The sequence below is a fragment of the Anolis carolinensis genome, chromosome 1 (assembly GCF_035594765.1).
Source record: "Anolis carolinensis isolate JA03-04 chromosome 1, rAnoCar3.1.pri, whole genome shotgun sequence".
Classification (NCBI taxonomy): domain Eukaryota; kingdom Metazoa; phylum Chordata; class Lepidosauria; order Squamata; family Dactyloidae; genus Anolis; species Anolis carolinensis.
In genome coordinates, this window is record NC_085841.1 from 23,211,246 (window position 1) to 23,234,007 (window position 22,762).

General features: G+C 41.0%; 1 long non-coding RNA gene across 1 annotated transcript in view; it reads left to right on the forward strand.

Moving 5' to 3' along the window:
* The window catches only part of LOC107982493 (uncharacterized), a 55,101-nt gene extending 49,661 nt beyond the window's left edge, over nt 1–5,440 (forward strand). Inside the window, exon 5 of the long non-coding RNA XR_001730030.2 lies at nt 1,602–5,440. This is a non-coding gene — a long non-coding RNA (uncharacterized LOC107982493). The remainder of the gene's footprint in view (nt 1–1,601) is intronic.
* Nucleotides 5,441–22,762: the final 17,322 nt, after the last annotated feature.

Here is a 22,762-nt window from a genome sequence, read left to right on the forward strand (position 1 = left end):
TGTGACACTTACATGAAACTTCTTAGCATTCGAGTGAACGGCAAGGGTTGCCAAGCGGAAAGGCCAAAATGTCACTCTGACAAATTACAATAAGGTTTGTTAATGCACATGGAAAATTACCAAGGGCTCAGCAAAATTTTGAGTTTGGAGAACTCAAGGAGGAAAAGAAGAATAAAAAATGGACAGAGAGAATGAGCAAGCTCAAAATAATAATGATGAGACAACGATGAGTGGCTGCTGGCAGATGGACTTCCAGATTTCCAAAGGGGTCCATTTCCAGCAATAATCAATTGTGTTTTAGTTGCACTGGTTTTTCTCAGGCCCCATCTACACTGACCATGAAAAATAGTTCAACCTGCATTATAATGGCAGTGTAGATGGGGCCTAAGATATCCTCAAGACTTTATCCACATTGAAATAGGAAACATGTTGCTTATTTGTGTCCAGGTATACTGTATTTTTCAAATTGTCCTCTTGGTGTGGGGACATAGCTTGGAAAGTCAACTCAACAGTAATTACAGTCAGTCCTCCACACTTATGTCTTTGACATTTGTGGATTGCATTTATGGATGCAATTCCATGGCCAACCTCAATTGGAAGTTAACCATTGTCATGCTGGTGGATCAAGAGTTTCCTAGAGAGAAAATCTCTCTTGCAGCATTTCTCAACCTGGGGGTCAGGACCCCTAGGGTGGGGGTCGCGAGGGGGTGTCAGAGAGGTCACCAAAGACCATCAGAAAACATATTCACAGTGCTCTCCAGAGGTAGGTAAACTACATCTCCCCTAAATCACTGTCAATTCCTCCCAAATCCCTCCAGTATTTTCTGTTGGTCATGGAGATTCTGTGTGGGAAGTTTGGCCCAATTCATTGGTGGGGTGCAAGGGGCTCTTTGATTGTAGGTGAACTATAAATCCCAGCAGTTACAATTCCCAAATGTCAAGGTCTATTTTCCCCCAAACTCCACCAGTGTTCACATTTGGGCATATTGTGTATTCACACCAAGTCTGGTCCAGATCCATCATTATTTGAGTCCACAGTGCTCTCTGGATGTGGGTGAACTACAACTCCAAAACTCAAGGTCAATGCCCACAAAACCCTTCCAGTATTTTCTGTTGGTTGTGTAAGTTCTGTGTGCCAAGTTTGGTTCAATTCCTTCTTTGGTGGAGTTCAGAATGCTCTTTGATTGTAGGTGAACTAAAAATCCCAGCAACTACAACTCCCAATTGACAGAATCAATCCCCCCTCAACTCCCCCGCCTCCCATATTCAAATTTGGGCATAACAGGTCCAGTGAATGAAAATACACCCTGCATATCAGATATTTACATTATGATTCATAACAGTAGCAAAATTACAGTTGTGAAATAGCAACAAAAATAATTTTATGGTTGGGGGGTCACCACAACATAAGGAAATGTATTAAGGGGTCGCAATATTAGGAAGGTTGAGAACCACTGCTCTCTTGGAATTTCTAGGAGCTCCATTGCAATTCTAGGGTCAACTATGGGTCATGTTGGACAACATAGATATTCCGAGGGAGTTGCTATCTAAGGTAAATAAATTACCATGTTAAATTTGTGTATTTGTGTATTTCTACACAGATGCAGGTGGAATGCCAGGAGAAAATGCTGCTGGAACATGGCCATACAGTCTGGAAACCACACAAGAACCCAGGACCTATTTTTTCTCATAACTTGAGGACTGCCGCTACAGTGCTGCTTGTAATATATTCTTCAAGGAAATGTTGCAAAATTCAGGTTCCTTCCCAAAGTCCACCACTGGCATAAGAACAACCATACCTTTTGCTATATCATAGTTATCGCTTATTACCTTTTAGATGGTAATATATACACATATCACAATCATGGGGACCAAAAAGGTGGTAAGATTGACAGTAGGAAGCTATGTGCCTTTCCCCCAGTTGAATGAGTCAAGAGTTATTGGCAGAGTTGTAAATTACTACGGTAGTTGGAAACAACCTGAGGGCAACCAGTTGCTTCTTTAAAAATCCAGTGCTGGCTCAGTGGCTTTGCGCCTTGCTATTTGCCCCCATTCTGCTCTCATTGTGTATTTGCAAATAAATGCTGCATAGATACTGCATATCTCTCAAAGCCCTTTCAAGATACACAGTCTAAGGCCACCTCTCAGAATGGCTGAAACACAGCCAAAAATAAAATATATCACTAGAAATGGGAACGAATAAACAGAGGGCTTAAATCCCTTCCTCAGCATTCGGTTTAAAGAACACAGTGATGCTCCTAATAGTCATGTTCTATCTCTGCTATTTAAAAAACCTCCAGAAAAGTTTATATGAATCCCATTTGTTTATTTATCCTTCAAAACAAGAACAATTGTTAAGCAACAATGTAGTCATCTGTACAATATCTCAATTTAAGTTTCATTTGGAAATTGGAATGGCTCCATTTAGTTGGAAGTTTAATGGTGAGTCCATACCATGTCCATAATTGCGATAAATTATACTGAGCTACAAATGCAAAAAAGGATTACCAGGGATGGACAACTTTCAGAAGTCAGAGAATTCAGAAGTCAGGGAAGTCATGCTACCCCTCTATTCTGCCTTGGTCAGACCACACCTGGAATACTGTGTCCAATTCTGTACACCACAGTTGAAGGGAGATGTTGACAACCTGGAATGTGTCCAGAGGAGGACGATCAAGGGTCTGGAGAACAAGCCCGATGAGGAGCGGCTTAAAGAGCTGGGCATGTTTTGTGGGTGTTATTATTGCTATTTTAATTGTAAGGTTTTTACTTGTTTAATAATGTGTTTACTATACTGCTTATGTATTGTATGTTGTTTGTACCTATTGTTGGAAACCGCCCTGAGTCCATTTGGGGAGATAGAGTGGTATATAAATAAAGTTTTACTTACTTACATGTTTAGCCTGCAGAAGAGAAGGCTGAGAGGAGATATGATAGTCATGTATAAATATGTGAGGGGAATTCATAGGGAGGAGGGAGCAAGCTTGTTTTCTGTTGCCCTGGAGACTAGGATGCGGAACAACGGCTTCAGACTACAGGAAAGGAGATTCCACCTGAACATTAGGAAGATCTTCCGCACTGTGAGAGCTGTTCAGCAGTGGAACTCTCTGTGCCGGAGAGTAGTGGAGGCTCCTTCTTTAGAGGATTTTAAGCAGAGGCTGGATGGCCATCTGTCGGGGGTGCTTTGAATGTTATTTTTCTGCTTCTTGGCAGGGGGTTGGACTGGATGGCCCATGACATCTCCTCCATCTCTATGATTTTATGATTCTATTAATTGTTTTGCATTTATCCTTAGCCCAAGCTCTTTGGTGGTTCACACTACCAACACATAAAATATTTTGCTACAGAACATTTAATATATATATCATCGGGTTTCATTGCCAAGATTTATTCAGAGGTGCTTTTGCCCTTGCCTTCATCTGAGGCTGAGAGAGTGTGACTTGCCCAAGGTTACTCAATGGGTCTCCATGGCTGAGCGGAGATTTGAATGCTGGTCTTCCAACATACAAACCACTATAACCATACTATAAACCACTATACCACACTGGCTCTTGCAGTTGGAGGAATACCTGCAATGACATTTCTACATTGGCAGGGGACAGTAAAACCTGCAAAACAGTTGTGAGCTCCATTCATCCTATAGACTACATTTTGTGGCCAAGGTCCCATGATCCTGCTTAATATATGGCTGTACAAGCAATAGAATGAAGTACATGTTCCATTTTACTGCACAAATAGTAATTTTATATGATATGAGATAGAGGGCTGAGTTTTATAAACAGTAAGTACTGCATTTCCAGAAAGGAAGGCTTCAATCAGACAGGGTTTTCTCACCCATTTCACATTCTCCAGCCCTGTTCGGAACAAGCAATTTAGTGGCCACTAAGCAGTACTGTTGCTGTTTCTGAAACAGTATAATTTCAATTTATGCAACTTAGTAAAACAAAAAGTCCCTCCTTTTAACTCTCACAGGCCAACATGAGATATTTAATCCCTTACATTCAGAATTGCTTTCAGAATCCATTCAAGAATCAGCAGAAATGTCAGTATTCGCATTCCTCTAGTTTTTACATATGATGTGCAATTGACTATTGGAATGGTCCAGTCTACGTTTGTGGATCACATAATTAATTGTGATGGTATTGTTTTTAATTTTTTTTATTGTTGTTAGTTGTTTTTATAATTCCATTTTAAATGTTTATTTTATTATGCTCTGTTTTTAAAGGCATCGAATAGTTGCCGATGTGTAAAGCTACCTTGAGTCCCCTTCGGCGTTGAGAAAGACGGGGTAGAAGTGTTGTGAAAAAATAAATAACTAGGCCTCCTTCCACACAGGTGTATAAAATCCACATTGAACTGGATTATATAGCAGGGTGGACCCAGTTCAAAGCAGATCTTGTGGATTATCTGCCTTGTTATTCTGGGTTATATGGCTGTATGGAAGGACCCTAGGATATGTGTGTTCTAACAACATCCGAGGCAAAGGTTAATAAGGAAAATGAAGACGAATGAAGAAGTTTTAGAAGTTGCAGCTGTTTACTTTTGTCAATAAAACCATTTTATTTTTCTCCTTTGTCATGGTGAACAAACCACTATTTTTGCCTTTAGGATACATGCCATAAAGTTTTGGGTCAAAAAGACACAAACAATAATTAAGCAAAAGAGAAGTAATATACTTTTGGGATCAGGTAGTTGACCACATTCAGGAGAAATCAAAATTTCTTCCATTGTGGTGAGGACATCCAAGAGAAGTTATTTCCAGTGTTAACCCTAACCACTAACTCTAACCACAACTCTAGCCCTTAATTTTTTTTTTTTACTAAGGTCAGAAAATACCCACAGCTCACTCAATACAAAGTTATTTTGGTTTGGTTTTGTGATGTCAGGAAATGCTAGCTGAGCAGAGCTAGATTTATGTTTTCAGCTCATTTCTGCACTCTCAATGAATGTGACAGCAAAAGTGGTCTCTTTGTTTATTAGTCACAAGCATTTCAAAACATGTATTTGTGTAATATTGTATTTACAGGCAGTCTCCAGGTTACAAACATCCGTCTTACAAATGACTAAAAGTTAAGAACAGGAGTGAGACAACAGAAGTGAGAGGAAATCTACCCTTAGGAAGGGAAATTCACTCCTGAAACAGTTATCATGGGGAAAAGGTGAAGCTTTATCACCAATCCTTGCTTCCACTGAGATGGGATTTTTTGACAGATCTATTTGTACAATTCATTGTATATTCATTAATGTGCTGGTATGTTTGGAAACTGTGAATTAATCATGTTGGGGACAGCAGTTTGTGGATCTTCTTTGCCATTAAGTAAGTTCTAAGAGGAATATAACTCACCAATCAACAGGAGGGTTGTTCAATGCCTGTATCCTGGATCTATTTAGACCTATTTATCAACTTTAACCAATAAAATTGTGGCCTGTTTTTGTCCAATTATTGGTGTTTCTTTCAAGCAAAACCTGGGCACACAATGTTATTGCTGTTGTATCATCAATCTGCATTTTCCTTAACCAGAATTGGAATGGGGAACTTCCTACCCATCTGCCTTGATGAAATAACTTTCAAAGTTGCAGCTTGGAACTTTTTCCTTATAGGCTCAGGACAGATTGACTATTGGATTTTCCTGGATGAGTGGTGGAATGTTACATTTTCGACAATCTCCATAGACAAACTCTGGAAGAAGTGTCCAAAAAAACAGAAAAATTATTTGCAGATTTCTGGGGAAATGCATCAATTCCTCTTCCGCCTCTTTGCCAGTTACTGGGAAGACTGCAGCCAAACTCAGAGCAGCCCCAGGGTTGGTAAATGACACCACCATCATCCTGCTAATCTTTGCATCCCAGTACTTTGACCCACTTCAACTCAGTAAAGGTATAAAAAGAATCCTCTTTCTGCTGTGATGTTGGCGGAGCGAAAAGTCCTTTTTGGCTCTGATCTGTATTTGTTCTACTGTCCTTGGCTCACACTTCCTGGCTCATCTTTGACAGCTGACCATGGTTCAGTAGTGCTAACAGGACGGGCCTTCATGTTCAAGCACACAGGTAAGAAATTATAGTCTCTGAGCCACTTCAGCATGGTTATTTATTTATTTATTTATTTGCCACTTTTATATCCCGCCCTTCTTACCCCGCAGAGGACTCAGAGCGGCCTTACAAAAAGGCACAATTCCATGCCATAAACATACATACAATAAAATCACAAATACATAAAAACTAATAAATTAAAAACATCTCAGACATTAAAACCGAAAAACCAACCAATTAAAAATCCCATAATCCAAAGTCGTAATCTGCAGTTGTTCCAATTGTCATTGCACTACAGTGTTCCAGGACCACCCGCAATAAGTGAAAATCCGTGAAGTAAGGGTGCTATATATTTATACATTATTTTAGTAATTGTACACTATTTAAAGTCTTTATCAACCAATGGTGTGTTGATAAATCACCTCCTTCTCCTCCCGTTGCCGCTTAGGCTGCTTTTCTCTCCCTTTGCCTTCTCCTTTCCTTAGGCTGTAAATTGTATTTTTTTATGATTTATAATATTCTTTTAGAGTTTATTGAAAAACCGCAAAACAGCAAAAATCTGCAGAAAGTGAACCATGAAGTAGTGAGGGAACACTGTATTCTGTATTTCTTTATTGCACTGTCAATTGCTGTTCAAAAGATTGGTCCCAAAGGCACATTTTTACTTTTTTTCTGAAGGTCAGGAGGGAGGGAGCTGATCTAATATCTCTGGGGAGGGAGTTCCACAGGGGAGGGGCCACCACTGAGAAGGCCTTGTCTCTTGTCCCACCAAGAAGGTGGAATTGAGAACAGGGCCTCCTCAGAAGGTCTTAACCTCTGAGGTGGATCATAGAGGGAGATGCATTCGGACAGGTAAGCTGGGCCGGTACCATTTAGGGTTTTATATGCTGAAGCCAGCACTTTGAATTGTGCTTGGTAGCTACCTGGGAGCCAGTGGAGCTGACGTATTCTGCTCCAGCGAGGAATCTGGCTGCCACCCATTGGACCATTTGAAGTTTTTGAACAGTCTTCAAAGGCAACCCCACGTAGAGCGTGTTGCAGTAGTCTATTCCAGATGTAACAGCAGTGTGGACCACCATGGCCAAGTCTGGCTTCTCAAGGTAAGGACATAACTGGCGCACAAGTTTTGATTGTGCAAAAGTTCCCTGGACACCACCAAAACCTGGGATTCCAGGCTCAGTGATGAACCCTGGAGAACTCCCAAAATGCGAACCTGTGTCTTCAGGGGAAGCATAACCCCATCCAGCACAGACTGTAACCCTATACCCTGTTCAGCCATAACAATTCAATTGGACAAAAGCTCCCCTGGTTATCAATTCAAAAGCAATAAAATTATATGTAAAGAACAGCATTTCTTACAACCTGCTTCAGGGGCTGATGATTAGGACTTTTAGTCCAATAAAACTCAATACTGCTTTGTTTGCCACCTTATCCAAAACTAGGAGGAAAACTAGAGCTAAGCTACCCTTTCCAGTGTCTTCTTAAATCTTGGAAAGCTACTTTTAAAGTAATTGGTTACTTTTATAATGCCAAACTGTACAATGAACATTATGACTACAGTTTTTTGAAGTCACTTTTTGTGCTATTTCCAAAGATATTTAATTCTTTAAAACTTCTGAATACTATAAACTGCTGCCATCGTGTACAACTTGCCTTTCTAAGTTGTGTATATCTTAGCTTTTCCATGCACACCTTACCTTTCTAAAAATTAGGCACCTTTTAATTCTGTGTCTTTTATGAGAACATTCCAAAAAGTGTGACTATCACCTTTAAACCGTGCTCTCATTTATATGAAATTTGGGAAGTATAAGTTTGATAAATTCACATTAAAATGTAGACCAAATATATTTCTCATCCATCAAGAGCCATTGTGAAGGAGCATGCTTCTTCCATGGTCTACGACGTTGCCCTGTCATCCTTGTTAAACTTGGAGACGTGCCATGGAGTGAGAAAACGTTTCCAGCAGGTAATTGGCTTCACGAGAAGGCCTGGAATAACACAAGCTGGCTGAGGTACTGAGAGAGACTTTACACTCACAGATTAATTACTTGGGCAACGTGATTCCTTATGAATATAGGCATTGTTTGCATATGTGAGTGTTTGCATATGACATTGAGCTGAAGAAATGAGCTGCAAAATTTTGTCAGGCAGGACATGCCATGGGATTAATGTTTCTCTATATTATTTTGTCAATCATTTAATTTCAAAGAAATGTTGGCAGAGCGGGGGAGGGAAGACTCTGCAATTAGGCTGTGGTCCAAATATGGTGGCTGCCATATGTCTAACCAAAGTTGAATGCATAGAAGTTGCATTGATTTATGTCTATACTAGCTGTACCCGGCCACGCGTTGCTGCAGCCTAGTCTGGTTTAATGGGAAAGAAAGGATTGAGAAAAAGCAGGTTTCAGATATATGTGATTTCACAATGCTTGTGGGTAGGCAATATTTGTGGTTGTTCCATTGTCTGTGCAGATATAGAGATTGTGTGGTTTGGCAACTCTGGAACATGCAACATATTATTGTTCATGTGAGAAGCAATCTGTGTCTAGATGTAAACTGCAGAATTCTAAAGATTGCCCCTGAGTGTAAATATAGATAGATGGATATATCAATATAGCTCTCTTTCTTTCCCTGCCCTCCCCTTTTGGAGAATGTTAGGAAGCCATGCCCCCGTGTTATTTTCCTGCTGGGAGAGGCCATAGGCCCCTCCCAGGGAGCAACCCCAGTGCCTCCTCCTCCCTAGTATTGCTATTGTAGTTCTTGTTAGTGGTTGGGTGGGGTCCCAAAGATGCTCCCCCTCCCTAAGCACAAGAAGGGTCATAGAATTCTAAAGATTGTCTGTGAGTGTAAAGATAGATAGATAGATAGATAGATAGATAGACAGATAGATAGATGAATGGATGGATATTGATCGTTCTTTCTCTGCCCTCCCCTTGGGGAGATTGACAGGGGATGTGGCTTCCTCATGGGTTATGCCCCCATGTTATTTTCCTGCTGGGAGAGGCCATAGGCTCCCGCGCTGCGCTCCCTGGCCCTGCCTCCTGCGCTGCGCGCCCTTGCCCCGTCTCCCACGCTGCGCACCATGGCCCCGTGTCTCGTGCTGCAAGGGAGGTGGGGCCACGTGGCACGGGGGGCGGGGCCAGGGCGTGGGAGGCAGGGGCAGATCTGACCCCGCCTCCCGGGGGGCTTGATAGCGCCCCCGGAAACATGGCGCCCAATGCGGGGGCGTAGTCGGCTTCCCGTGTTGGGCCGGGCCTGGATGGTCCATAACAATGCCTTCTTGGTAGTTACACCACAGCATTAGGTTGTCCCATGCAATTTTGTACTTTGGAGAAACCGAAGATGATTTTCATGGGACGTTGAGTGCTTTGGGATTTCTGTATTTTCACCTACATTAGTAATGAAATTACATTTGCAATTGGCATTTCTTTTTTCTGAGAGTAACCTCAGCTTTAACACCCTTATGGCAAAATGGTAATAATAATAATAATAATAATAATAATAATAATAATAATAATAATAATAATATAAAAATTGTTTCTAGACCACCCCCTCTCCCCAAAGGGAGTCAAGGCGGTTTGCAGACACAAAACAAAAAGGCAAACATTCAATGCCTCCAATGAGTAAATCACATCAAAATAATACAAGATATTACACAGAAACAACAGTAAACTTACAACAAAGAATTAAGCATCAAAATAAAAATAATCAAAAAACAATCCAATAAGACATATTAAACTAAAACATGAGTACAACGTTACAACATATACCCTAAAAGCAATTAAGATACAATTACATTAAAATGGCTTTAAAATGACTAACACCAAGGTTCATTTTAGATTACCATTTTTTAAAATGGGAGAGGATGCAAACCCTGTAGATTTTCTCTTTCATATTTCAGTGATGTTGCTGGAGAAGTGCAATGGGCATAGCCATGGGTTCATATTTGTTAGATGGTGTTTTTGGTATGACGTTCCCAGAGAACACATTATGGTTGCCAGATCTCCTGAGGCCGAGAGCTGGGTAAGAGAAGAACTTGGAGTTCAAGGAGGGCAACTGACAAAGGAGGGAACTCGGTCTGCCATCAGCTGGTGATTAAGAGAGGAAGAAAGGGGAAGGAGAGCGCACCAAGCCCGAAGGTTTGTTTCATAGAGGATTGTCACCACATTTCCGCTGTGTTTTCAAAATATATTTAATGAACATGGCTTATTGTTTCCCAACTGGGAATTATTGTTCCTCATAAAAAGAAAAGATTCTGACCATAGAAAAATATGGGGAAAAGCCACAAAAGACTAGCAAGCTCCAGAGCAGATGGGAAAGAAGAGGGCAGCAAAATAACTTTCCTTGAGAGGCTCTCCAGATAAAAAAAAAAGTCCCTGAAAGTCGTGGATTTTGAGGAGCCACATAATATTTTCTTCATCCTAAACTATATTCTGGGGATTCATTGAATTATCAAAGGCTTTTCACTCCTACTTCCCAGATCAATTTAAATTAACCCAGCATTTTCCAGAATACAATTTATCTTTAGTTGGCTGTTTGTTTTATCCCAGGACTGCCAACTGCTATCACATCAATCTGCTGCCTGGTCGCAATTGCATTCTTTAAGCAAACAAAGAGATACTGTTATTGGAACAATCCCTTTCACACCTCACCGCAATTGCACAGTGCTGGCACTTTGTTGATGCAAATTCTAGCAATTAGTCTTTCACACAGACGAGCTTCCTACCCACGTTGCTTTATCCAGCACAAGCACAACATTTTTATCCTATTTTCTCTTCCTCACCTATTTTGCCTCAGTTAAGCAGTGGCACACTTTCAGTGTTTTGTTTTTTTTGTTCTTGACCTTCCTCGGCTTCACAATACTGAGACTACAGCAGAAGGATATTATTACACATGGAAGAGTGATGCTGTATTCATTGATAGGATTTTCCTATCAATTAAAATAGGTGATCCAACCATGATTAAAGAGCAATGTGACTACAGGAGACATGAAGTTATGTGGTCAGCTGCATCTCAAAGTGCTTTTGTCCTGCTGTCATTGTGGTTTATCAGCCTCATGTGATAAAGTCCTAGGAGGGCTGCCACCAATAGCCAGATATTGCTTCCCGGACACAGATTCAACAGACATCAGGCGTGGGAAAGAGAGATGCTTGCATTATACAGCACACCGATCCTAATGTTTGATTATTGTAATATTGCTAAAGAACTTTAGCACTTTATCTATCATTCTTCAATAATAATTTAAAAACCTCACTGGAAAATTGGTCAAAGTCCATTTTTGAAATGTTGCATAAATCTAATTATGACACATGAATGATTTAGTGAGATATGGAGAAGGAAGGATTCAAGGAAGTGGGGGAAACTCAAAGCATTTTTAAGACAATAGAAACAAAAAGAAATGGAAACTCTTGAAGCTTCCAGAGACAATTTCCACTTCTGGAGGATTCCTAAACTGCATGATTTTTATTGATTTTGTTGGGGCGTTGAATTTTATTGTAAGCCACCTTGAGTCCCCTTGGGTGAGAAAGGCGGGGTAAAAATGTTGCAAATAAATAAATAAATAAATAACCTTCTGGCCTTAAGAGCTGTTCAACAGTGGAACTCTCTGCTTGTTTGGAATCTTTTAGACAGAGGCTGGATGACCACCTATCAGGGGTACTTTGTGCTTTTCCTGCATGACAGGGGGTTGGATGAGATGGCCCATGCAGTCTCTTCCAACACTATGGTTCTCTGATTCTATGCATCAGCGGAAGCCTCTTGAGGGAAAACGACCCTAGGGAAAATGGTGTCTTTAAAAAAAATGACTTTTAAAAAAAATGTACTGGTATCCTTAAAATGGGAAAAGAAATTGCCTGCCCATGTGATGGGAATTAAGTGGATAGTTGAGTTAGATGCTGGAGCAAGCAATCTTGCCTTCTTTAAAGATAGAACCCCATGAAGCGCCATGCAAAGAAGATGATTTCCCATTTCCCCCAGTTCTTTCTGATGAAGTCCTTAGAAATCTTATCTTCTCAACAACTGATTTGCTTTAAAAAGTAGAATAATAACATGACAAAGCAGCTGCCTCTTTTTCTCACCTACCTATCCTTGCTGGTTTTCTGCTGAGTAAGTTTCTACAGAGAGCATATTCTCAGTGAGTTGCAGTTAAACTCCAGAATGTAGCTTGTTTTCTCTCTATAATACATTCCACATAAGTCCATGATTGATTTTCTAAACTTAGGCTGTCTCTACATTGTAGAATGAATGCAGTTGATACTACTTTAACTGCCATGGCTCAATACTATGGGAATCCTGGGAGTTGTAGCTTGGTGAGGCACTTGCAGTTTTGGGCATAGAAGGCTGCAAACCTTATACAATCACAACTATATTTTTTCTGAGTGTTGTCAAAAGCTTTCATGGCCAGAATCACTGGGTTGTTGTGAGTTTTCCGGGCTGTATGGCCACGTTCCAGAAGCATTCTCTCCTAACGTTTCACCCACATCTGTGGCAGGCATCCTCAGAGGTTGAGGGGTCTGTTGGAAACTAAGTAATATTTTTGTCTTTAGCATTGAGCCATAGCAGTGAAAGCAATGTTAAATGACATTAATTCTCCAGTATAGAATTAATGAACCATCCATAAGGCTAAAACTACACCAGAACTTCAAGGATGATGCAACTCATGAAGCCGATTCAGCAAGATAGCAGGCACAGTAGGCTTAGCTCTCTCATTCCCTCCATCCGCAGCAAGCAGGGCGAGAGCTGCAATCCAACATATTTGAAGAGTGCTAACTTGGGGAAGATTACTCCAAGGAAGTAGAGAGGCTTTGCAGTTTAAACAGAAAAGATTGGAGGGTAAATATATGAACCCATAGTAGAAGAAGACGCAATAGGGAAGGCAAGAGCAAGGAAAGTTTTTTTTCCTGAACTGGCCTCCCACAGTAACCACATGAAAAAGGACAACAAGGTGACAGACATTACGACATCAGTTTGCATCGCTCACAGGAAATATTCCAGAGCCTTCGCTGTGTGACACCATTGGGTGTGGGAATCTTCTTCATACAGTACTTATCAATCACTTTTGTCCACTCCATACCTTCTTATGCAAAAAATAAAAAAAATCAAGCCATACATTTTAGCACTAAGCTTAAACATTACGTGGGAACGACCAGAACAGGGCCATTAAAGATAAAGAGTGCCACTGAATAGCAAGTTTGCTCCATACAGGATTATTTTGAAGGCAGAGGAATAATCATAGCTTATGAAATTGGAGGTACAATCTTCTCTATATGTAGGATTTCTATACATTTTAGTGGTGAATACCATCTTTCAAAGTCAGTGAGAGGCTGCAAAGTTGGATAATTTAATTTCCAGAGAATCACTCTATATGTTTGGGGTGAGCTGTAGTTTGTGAAGAGCAGAGCAAGGCCTTGTGTAAGATGGCAAATGATCAGGGAGAGAGGTCAATTCTGGCATTAAAAAATACTTTCAAGCCATGGATAACTGAATTTGTGAGTGCAGGATCCATGGAAATGTTGTTGTTTATTCTTTCAGTTGCTTCTGACTGTTCGCGACCTCATGGATCAGCTCACACTAGAGCTCCCTGTCAGCATTCATAGGTTACTATGGGGAATATAATTGCTTTCTTTGTTGCCAGTGTGATGTCTCTACTCTTCATTATTTTATCGAGGTTGGTCATTGCTCTCCTCCCAAGAAGTGGTCCCTATGTATACTTGTCCACAGCTGCATGGTATCCGGTAGACTCCTGCAGAGGAAAGAGGATCCCTCTTGTCTTTCGCTGACCCTAGCATTTGTTGGATTTTCTTTGTGGGTCTGTAGATAGTTTGTAGGTTGTGCTTCTTCATCAGTTTGCCTATGCGGTCAGTGGTTCCCTTGAAGTATGCTAAGAACACTTTTCCTCTGGGTGGATCTTTGTCTTGACTCTCATGGCTTGTTTTTGGCCTTGCAGCTCTTCTGATGTCTGTGGTGGAGTATCCATTGGCCTGTAGAGCCCAGTTTAGGTGGTTTAGTTCACCTTGGAGGAGGTGAGGTTCGCAGATTCTTTGTGCACGGTCTGTCAGGGCTTTGATTGTGCTTCTTTTTTTACTTGGGTGATGGTTGGAGTTTTTATGAAGGTATTTATGGACAAGTATACATAGGGACCACCAAACACAGCACCCAAACAAGAGTCAAAGAACATGAAAGGCACTGCAGACAAATTCAACCAGAGAAATCAGCCATAGCAGAGCACTTGATGAACCAGCCTGGACACTGTATATTATTTGAGAACACAGAAATGCTGGACCACTCCAACAACTATCATGTCAGACTACACAGAGAAGCCACTGAAATCCACAAGCATGTGGACAACTTCAACAGAAAGGAGGAAACCATGAAAATGAACAAAATCTGGCTACCAGTATTTAAAAACTCTAAAATCAAAACAGTAGATGGGAACCAACACACTGAGGGCAGAGGAGCCCCAAGGATGGCTAATGACTGAACAAAGGATGCCCTCCAGGCAAGAGACAAAACCTTTCCAATGCTAATTAGGGTGATTAACTGAAACATTAATACTGGCTTTCCAGTGACAAAGGACTCTTGCCACACCCTGGACTTTCCACAGATATATATATATATATATATTCCTTTCCTTGCCTAGTTTATCCATGCCTCACAGCCTCTGAGGATGCCTGCCATAGATGTGGGTGAAACGTCAGGAGAGAATACTTCTGGAACATGGCCACACAGCCCGAAAGACATACAACAACCCTATGTGAATATGATACCTTAAGAGCATCATCTCCTTGGGTAGATCACCACTGTAGACTTAATGTAGTTTGACAACACTTTAAGTACCATAACTCAATACTATGGAATCATGGAGTTCTAGTTTTACAAAACATTTAGCCTTCTCTACCAAATAGTGCTGCTACTTCATCAAACTACAATCCTTATGATTCCATATCATTGAACCATGGCAATTCAAGTGGTGTCAAATTGTGTCAGTTCTACAGTATAGGTACACCTCTAGTGTATCGAGTAAAGAAATAGCTACCCTGCCACATCAAATAGCTTGAGAAACCCTGATAAAGATGGCTCACGCAAAAATTTCAATGGCTGAAAACTATATATAAGCAGTGTTTCATGGTTGAATATGACAACCTCATTATTGGTCTTACTGCACTTGATTATAAAGGGAGAATTTAACTGGAAAATATATATCTTGTCTTGTTCAAAGTCCAAGTACCTTGGAGGATACCAGCATGCACAGCAAAAAGCATAACATGTGAACTGCCTCCCATTCATATATTTATTAGGAAGTTCATCTGTGATTTCAAAGACATATTCATGCTCCATGACGAAGATTCACCTCCCCTTGGAAGCAGTGCATTCCAGAAATAGACGTGGAACAAAGTTTTGCCATTTGAGTTTTTTTTTTTTTTGCAAGGATAATGTGCTTTCTGGAACATCTTCTGGCAAAAAGCCTCTCACAGCAAAGGCTTCACTAGCAGAGGGGGGAGATTATGTGCTCGTTTCCTGGGGAGAAAATGTCATCTTTTCCCTGGAGAAAGTGGTGCCATTTTTTCATAGCAAGAACAACTCTTTCCTTTTCATTACATAAAAACATTAACTTTCAACTTGCAGGTGTCTGCGAAAATGGAACATCTGTGTGTGTTGGCGCAGGGAGGAGAGCAGGAAATGTCAAGTAGGGAACTGTATCACAGAAATTTTTGAATGTTCAGAAATGACATAGTATTTCTTAAAAAGGCTTAAAGGTAAACAGGATGGGAAAAGGACAGACACTGGGGTGGCAGAGGTTGTTCACTGAAACAGGTTTTGCAGTTGCAGTGAAGGTGCATCCCAAAACTTTTAAATAAGTAGGCCATGGAAAGCCACTGGCTGCATTTGGGGAAAATGTCAATTTTCTCCCCTAAACTGAGGTTTGGGGAAAAAAAATCTTTTCTTGCTGTTTGCAGCAGAAAGGGCTTGCGCAGCACTGATTGGTTCCTCCTTGTATCATTGAGAAACCCATATCTAGGAAACCCATTTTCTAGGAAAAGGTTTTCATCCGCAAAAAACCTTCTGAGACTTAAAAACCCAAAGAAGCATGAGGGAGTGAAAAAGAGAAAAAAGGGAGAAAGAATTATCAAATACGTGATCAGATAAACAAACTGTATACAAGTTGGTGAGAACCAACATGGTGTAGAAGTTTGACCATCAGATGATGACTCTGATTCCTCCTCAGCCATAGAAAACCACTGGCTGAATTTAGGTAGAGGAAGGCAGAGCCAAACACTTGCTGAACATATATGTTGCAGAAGATCCCTTTATAGGGTTGCTATAAACTTGAAGGCACCCAACAATATGAATTAAGTTTTTTTTGTAGCAGTTCCTGGTATCCATAATGCTCTTCTCCAGCACCACATCTCAAATGAGTTAATTTTTTTCTTGTCCGCATTGTTCTCTTTTCACACGGTCACAACCATATACAGGAATTGGAATATGATGGTTTGGACAATCATGACTTTAAAATTCCACGATACATCTTTATACTTGAGGATCTTGTCTAGTTCCTTCATAGCCACTTTTCCAAATCTTAGTCTTCTTTTGATTTCTTTACTGTTCTCTATATTATGATTTTTTGTGTGTGTCAGGAGTGACTTGAGAAACTGCAAGTCGCTTCTGGTGTGAGAGAATTGGCCATCTGCAAGGATGATACCTAGGAGATGCCCGGATATTTTATCATCCTGTGAGAGGCTTCTCTCGTGTTCCCACATGGGAAGCTGGAGCTGACAGATGGGAGCTCACCCGCTCCCTGGATTCGAACCACCAACCTTTCTGTCAGCAGTCCTGCTGTCACAAAGGTTTAACCCAGAGGTCCTCAAACTTTTAAAGCAGAGGGCCAGTCCACAATTCTTTAGACTGTTGAGGGGCCGAATTATCATTTGAAAAAAAATACGAACAAATTCCTATGCACACTGCATATGTCTTATTTGTAGTGCAAAACAACAACAATGAAATAACAATGCAATATTTAAAAATGAAAACAATTTTAACCAACATAAACCTATCAGGATTTCAATGGGAAGTGTGGGGCCTGCTACTGGCCAATGAGATAGTCAAGTTAATTAGGATTGTTGTTGTTGTGTGCCTTCAAGTCATTTCAAACTTTGGGCGAGCCTAAGTCTAAAATTATTTATTTATTTACTACATTTATTTACTACATTTATATCCCACCCTTCTCACCCTGAAGGGGACTCAGAGCAGCTGTATGTACATACAATATATTATATTATTAAGGTAAAGGTTTTCCCCTGACGTTAAGTCCAGTCGTGACCGACTCTGGGGGTTGGTGCTCATCTCCATTACTATGCCGAAGAGCCGGAGTTGTCTGTAGACACCTCCAAGGTCATGTGGCTAGCATGACTGCATGGAGCACTGTTACCTTCCCGCCGGAGGGGTACCTATTGATCTACTCACATTGGCATGTTTTCGAACTGCTAGGTTGGCAGGAGCTGGAGCTAACAGCGGCCCCTCACGCCGCTCCCGGGGTTTGAACCTGGGACCTTTCGGTCTCCAGCTCCAGTGCTATTAGCAGAGCACAATATTAGCATTATATATTACTATATTGAACTATACCACTATACTGTAATATTATATGTAATATATAACATATAAATAATATTATTATATGGTATTATTATTATTATATTGTATAACATTATAATATTTTATCAATATTATATGTATATACAATATATTATATTATTAAAACTGATATAAAAATATTATATTATAAAACTGAGGGTGGGGGCCAGGTAAAGGACCTTGGAGGGTAAAGGACCCCCGGGCCTTAGTTTGGGGAACCCTGGTTTAACCCATTGTACTACCAGGGGCTCCTCCATTCTGATAAATGACTGACATTTGGAGAGATGGATCCAGAAACACTCCCAAGCTGCAGTCTGCAAACATTCATAACTAGTTGACACACCTCCATCCTCAGATGAGGCCCCTTAATGGCAAGCACTTCTGTCTTATTTGGATTCAATGTTACTTTATTTTTGTTTGTTATCCAGCCCATGACATCTTCCAGGCATTCATTAAGAGGAGACACGCTATCCTTAGCTAAGGCTGTTTTTGGAGGCATGGAAAAATATATTCGGGTGTCATTAACATACTGATAGCACCCCATCCCATGCCTCCAGATGGTCTCTCCTAGCAAAAGCTATGTACATCTGTGATCATTATTTTTGTTTTCTTAATATTTAACTGTAATATTAAGTTACTCACACAGATGGAGGGTAATCAGTCATGCTATGGTTGAAAACAATGCAGGATCTTCAAAACAATGTAGGACCCTGGAGTGAAGGCCTATCCTATAATGATGTATGAAGCCAGAGGGTGGTGACAAGGTTGCGGCACTGTAAAGGTCCTTCAAAGTTATGTTCACCAAGAAGGCCAAGGAGACAGCTGCTGTTCTAGTTGAGTGACTTCTAATAAATCCTTGCATTTGTTGTTTTGCTGAATGGCAAGTCACTTCAATGGCATAAGACACCCATTTGGAAAGTTTCTGGGAAGACTCTGGAAATCCTTTGTGCCTTCCCCTGTAAAAAATAATCAGCAAGAAGATTTCCTAAAGAAATGCATTCAATCTAGACAGAACACCATACCATTTTAACATCTAGTGATGATGATGATAATATAATCATAATCATAATCATAACAACAACAGCAATTGTTACCAGCCTCTCCTCATGGCTCGAGGTGGAATACAAAAAAGATATTGGAGTCTTAGTGGACAACAAGTTGAACATGAACCAACAGTGAGATGCAGCAGCTAAAAAACCCCCAACAAAAATAAGGGAAATAATGGTGCCCCTCTATTCTGATTTGGTCAGGCCTCACTTGGAATACTGTGTCCAATCCTAGGCACCACCATTTCAGAGAAATATTGAGAAGCTGGAAGGTGTCCAGAAGAGGGTAACTAAAAGGATCCATGTTCTGCAGACCATGCCCTATGAGGAGTGTCTTAAAGCCTGCAGAAGAGAAGGATAAGAGGAGCCATGATGGGCATGTTTAATTATTTGAAATGATGTCACAAGGAAGAGGGAGTTGACTTGTTTTCTGCTGCCATGGAGATTAGTACTTGGAACAATGGGTTCAAATTACAGGAAAGGAGCTTCCACCTGAACATTAGGAAGAATATACTTACCATAAGAGCTGTTCAACAGTGGAACTCTCTGCCTCGGAGTGTGGTGGAGGCTCCTTCTTTGGAGGTTATTAAACAGAAGCTGGATGGCCATATGTTAGGGGTTCTTTGATTGTGCTTTTCCTACATGACTAGATGGCTCATGTGGTCTCTTCCAACTCAAAATTCTATAAGACAGTCAAAACATATCAACTTAAAATACATGCCATCAAATACATATATCAATACATATATCAAAAGTAATGGTTTAAAATTGACTAGGTAAGCCTGCTGGAAGAGATGGGTCTTCAATTATGTTTTGAATTCTGAATGTCTTCTGGCAGGTCATTCCACAGTCTTGGGCCACCCGTTAAAAAAGTCCTCTAGGTCAGTGGTTCTCAGCCTGGGGTCCCCAGATGTTTTTGGCCTTAACTTCCAGAAATCCTAACAGCTGGTAAACTGGCTGGGATTTCTGGGAGTTGTAGGTCAAAAACATCTGGGGGCCTCAGGTTGAGAACCACTGCTCTAGGTGATGTTGCCAGTTGGGTCTGGCTGGAGGGAGTAAATACTATTGTATAGCCTGAATTCCATCTTTGAAATCATATATATGGGGTTCCTAAAGACAGCAGACATTACTCAATTAAATCTAATTGGGTTAATTAGAACCATCTTTGGAATATGACTTTACTAAAGAACTCACAAAGAGCTTTTAGCTGATAGGCCTGAATCAAGCACCTCTCTGAATATGTTTATTTATAAATTTCTGGTCGAACTGACTTGTGACACCAATATTCACTTGAATCAATCGGCACCCGATGATCAAGATCCGGACGAACAAAGTGCATGTGTTCCCAATATGGAATTGTAGGTAGCCATGCCAAGACTTGATTGTGGGAAACTAGATTCAAGTGCTCCCTTAGCTGCTGATAAATCAGAACTCTCTTCAGTATCAGACAAGGCCTGGATTCCTTGCAGCTCAACCAGGTCAGGACACTGTCTTGTCAAGGTTACAGAATGTTAACTGATGCTGTGCTGAAATTATTGAGTGGTTCCCAACAGTAATTTCTATGTGAGATCCAAATCACCAGTGAAATCTTTCTGTTCCTATATGGTATGCTCTTGCCAGAAGTTACTTTAATTGGCTACAGCTCCTGCATGTTCAAACGGAGACACAAAGCAATAGATTCAAACTTCAGGAAAAGAGATCCCACTAAATATTAGGAAAAGCTTTCTGATGCTAATAGCTGTTCAACAGTGGAATACGTTGCCTTACAATGTGGTGGAGTCTCCTTCTCTTGAGATTTTTTAAAAAAGAGGCTAGATGTCCATATCTCAGGAGACTTTAGATTGTATGTTCCTGCATGGCAGAAGGGGGTTGGACTGGATGGCCCTTGGGGTCTCCTCCAGTTCTATGATACTATGATTCCATGAATCCAACAATTTGATTCCAGTGGGTATACTAGCCAACTATTTTTTGGACAGCAATTGTCCAAAAATTATTTCTCAATGTAGCCAGGATGTGGTGGCTAGCTATTAAAAGTTAAAATGGCAGGAAACAACACAATAACAAGCAAGCTGTAGTGGGTGTTTTGTTTATGCCATAGACCAATGTGGGCAACTGCAGAGGTGTTTTTCCCATGTTAAGAATCAGGTAGGAGTAGGGTTTGTAACCTATTCCAAGAGTGATTTGCAAGTCCTGGTCAGAAAATAATGGTGGTCTGCAAGAGTTTGATTGTGAAAACAGCCATGGGGACTGTGTGTGGCTTTAGGATTCCAATTCTTCCGTCACTGAAATAGCCAAAACAATTGTCTGTAGAAAGAACACAACCAAAGTTTCCTGCTGATGTTCTCCAGCAACCAGCACACGGATGCATACTGTTTCTGGCACTAGTGGAAATATATCAGACCATCTGGCCAACCAATGTGTGTGATCAGAATGGCAAAAGTTATTAATGAGGAAATATGCAGATATCGCCCCCCCCCCCCCAAATCCCCCCAGTTTGGTAATTGAGTGCAACTTTCTTTTGCACTGAATTCAGTCTACAGCAATTGGACCAAACTGGAGACAAAGAAGAAAGTGGGGAGAAAAATGGGGAACCTTTAAAGCCTTTGAAAAAGTGAAATGGCAAATAATTAATTAGGATCATCCCTGCCAAAGTAGGACAGTTGAAGGGTATGGTATATATATATCAATTACAACTAGTTACCCATCGATAACCCTGTCCTCCATGAAATTGCCAAGAGGGTGGTCAAGTCGCCTTCTCTGGAGGTTTTTAAGCAGAGGCTGGATGGCCACCTGTCAAGAGTGTTTTGATTGGGTGTTTCTGAATGGCAGCGGATTAGACCGGATAACCCTTGGGGTCTCTTCTGATTTGATGATTTATGCACACCTGTCCTTACAATGCTTCAGCATGCATTTTCTTTGTGCTTGAACTGCATTCAGTATAGACCGAGACCCACAAACCACTTGACCTAGCTCACTCTCCAATATGTACAGTTGATATGGACAATCCCAAGCAAAGTGGGTCACCAAGGCTGACACAAGGGAAACAGCAGAACAGGCGACTGCAATCCCGTCTTACAAGGACGGCTTCTTTTCCAGGCTCTGCTTCCTAGACTGCCAGACATGTGCTAATGTATGAACAAGGCCACAGGAATTTTCCTCTGTACACACACCCTCAGGGGTCGGCACTGCTACTATTCAGCCGAAACCCTTGTCTTGTGCACTAAGATTAAGACACACAACAACAATAGCGAAAATGCCGGCATCCACTGAGCCACAGCAGCAACATGACTTGATTCCATCAGGCATCGCCGGCAGCCAGAGTGCGCTTTTTGTCGGGAGTTATTTCAAACTCGTCAGGCTGGCAGCCTTTGCATGAGGACTGTTTGTCCTGCCAAGAGTAACATTAAAATGAAACTCATGCATGTCTAAGAACCGAAACATATGTAAATGATTTGGGCGAATGTCGTGCAGGCTTTTTCTTTCTGCATTGCCTTTTTCTTTGTGGATCTGGGATGGGGGAAATCTGTCCAAATGTCACTTTGAGACAGACAAAGTGCCTGACTCCTTGGCAAGTGCCTGCAATTAAGAGGAGAGAGATGAGTCACTGTTGTGTTTGACTCCCAAATGAGGACACAATCATGGCTTTGTCCCCCAACATGAGCCTCATTATTGCTGCAAGAAAGGAGCTCCGGCAAAGTCGTATTCATTGTGCACAGTCAGAGGACCACCGTGGATAACGGAGTGAGAAACCAGGAAGGAAGCAAGCCCACTACTTATGAGCAATGACCACAAAAGCTGGGGGAAATTCATGAGCATCAGTGACAAGTTTCTATCGCTTCTCAACCCACCAGTGATCATTTATAGGTCTATGATTAAAGGAGCAGTCCCGTGATTCCCTGGGATCATAGCAAATCTTGTGTCTATGGGTGGACAGGGAGGACTTGGGGGAAGGAGATCTGCCATTGGATACCTCCCCAATTTGTAGGTATTCTTCCTTTACTGTTATTGATTACTTGGTTGGTTGGTTGTATTTTTAAACAGTCCAATAATTTTTCTCTG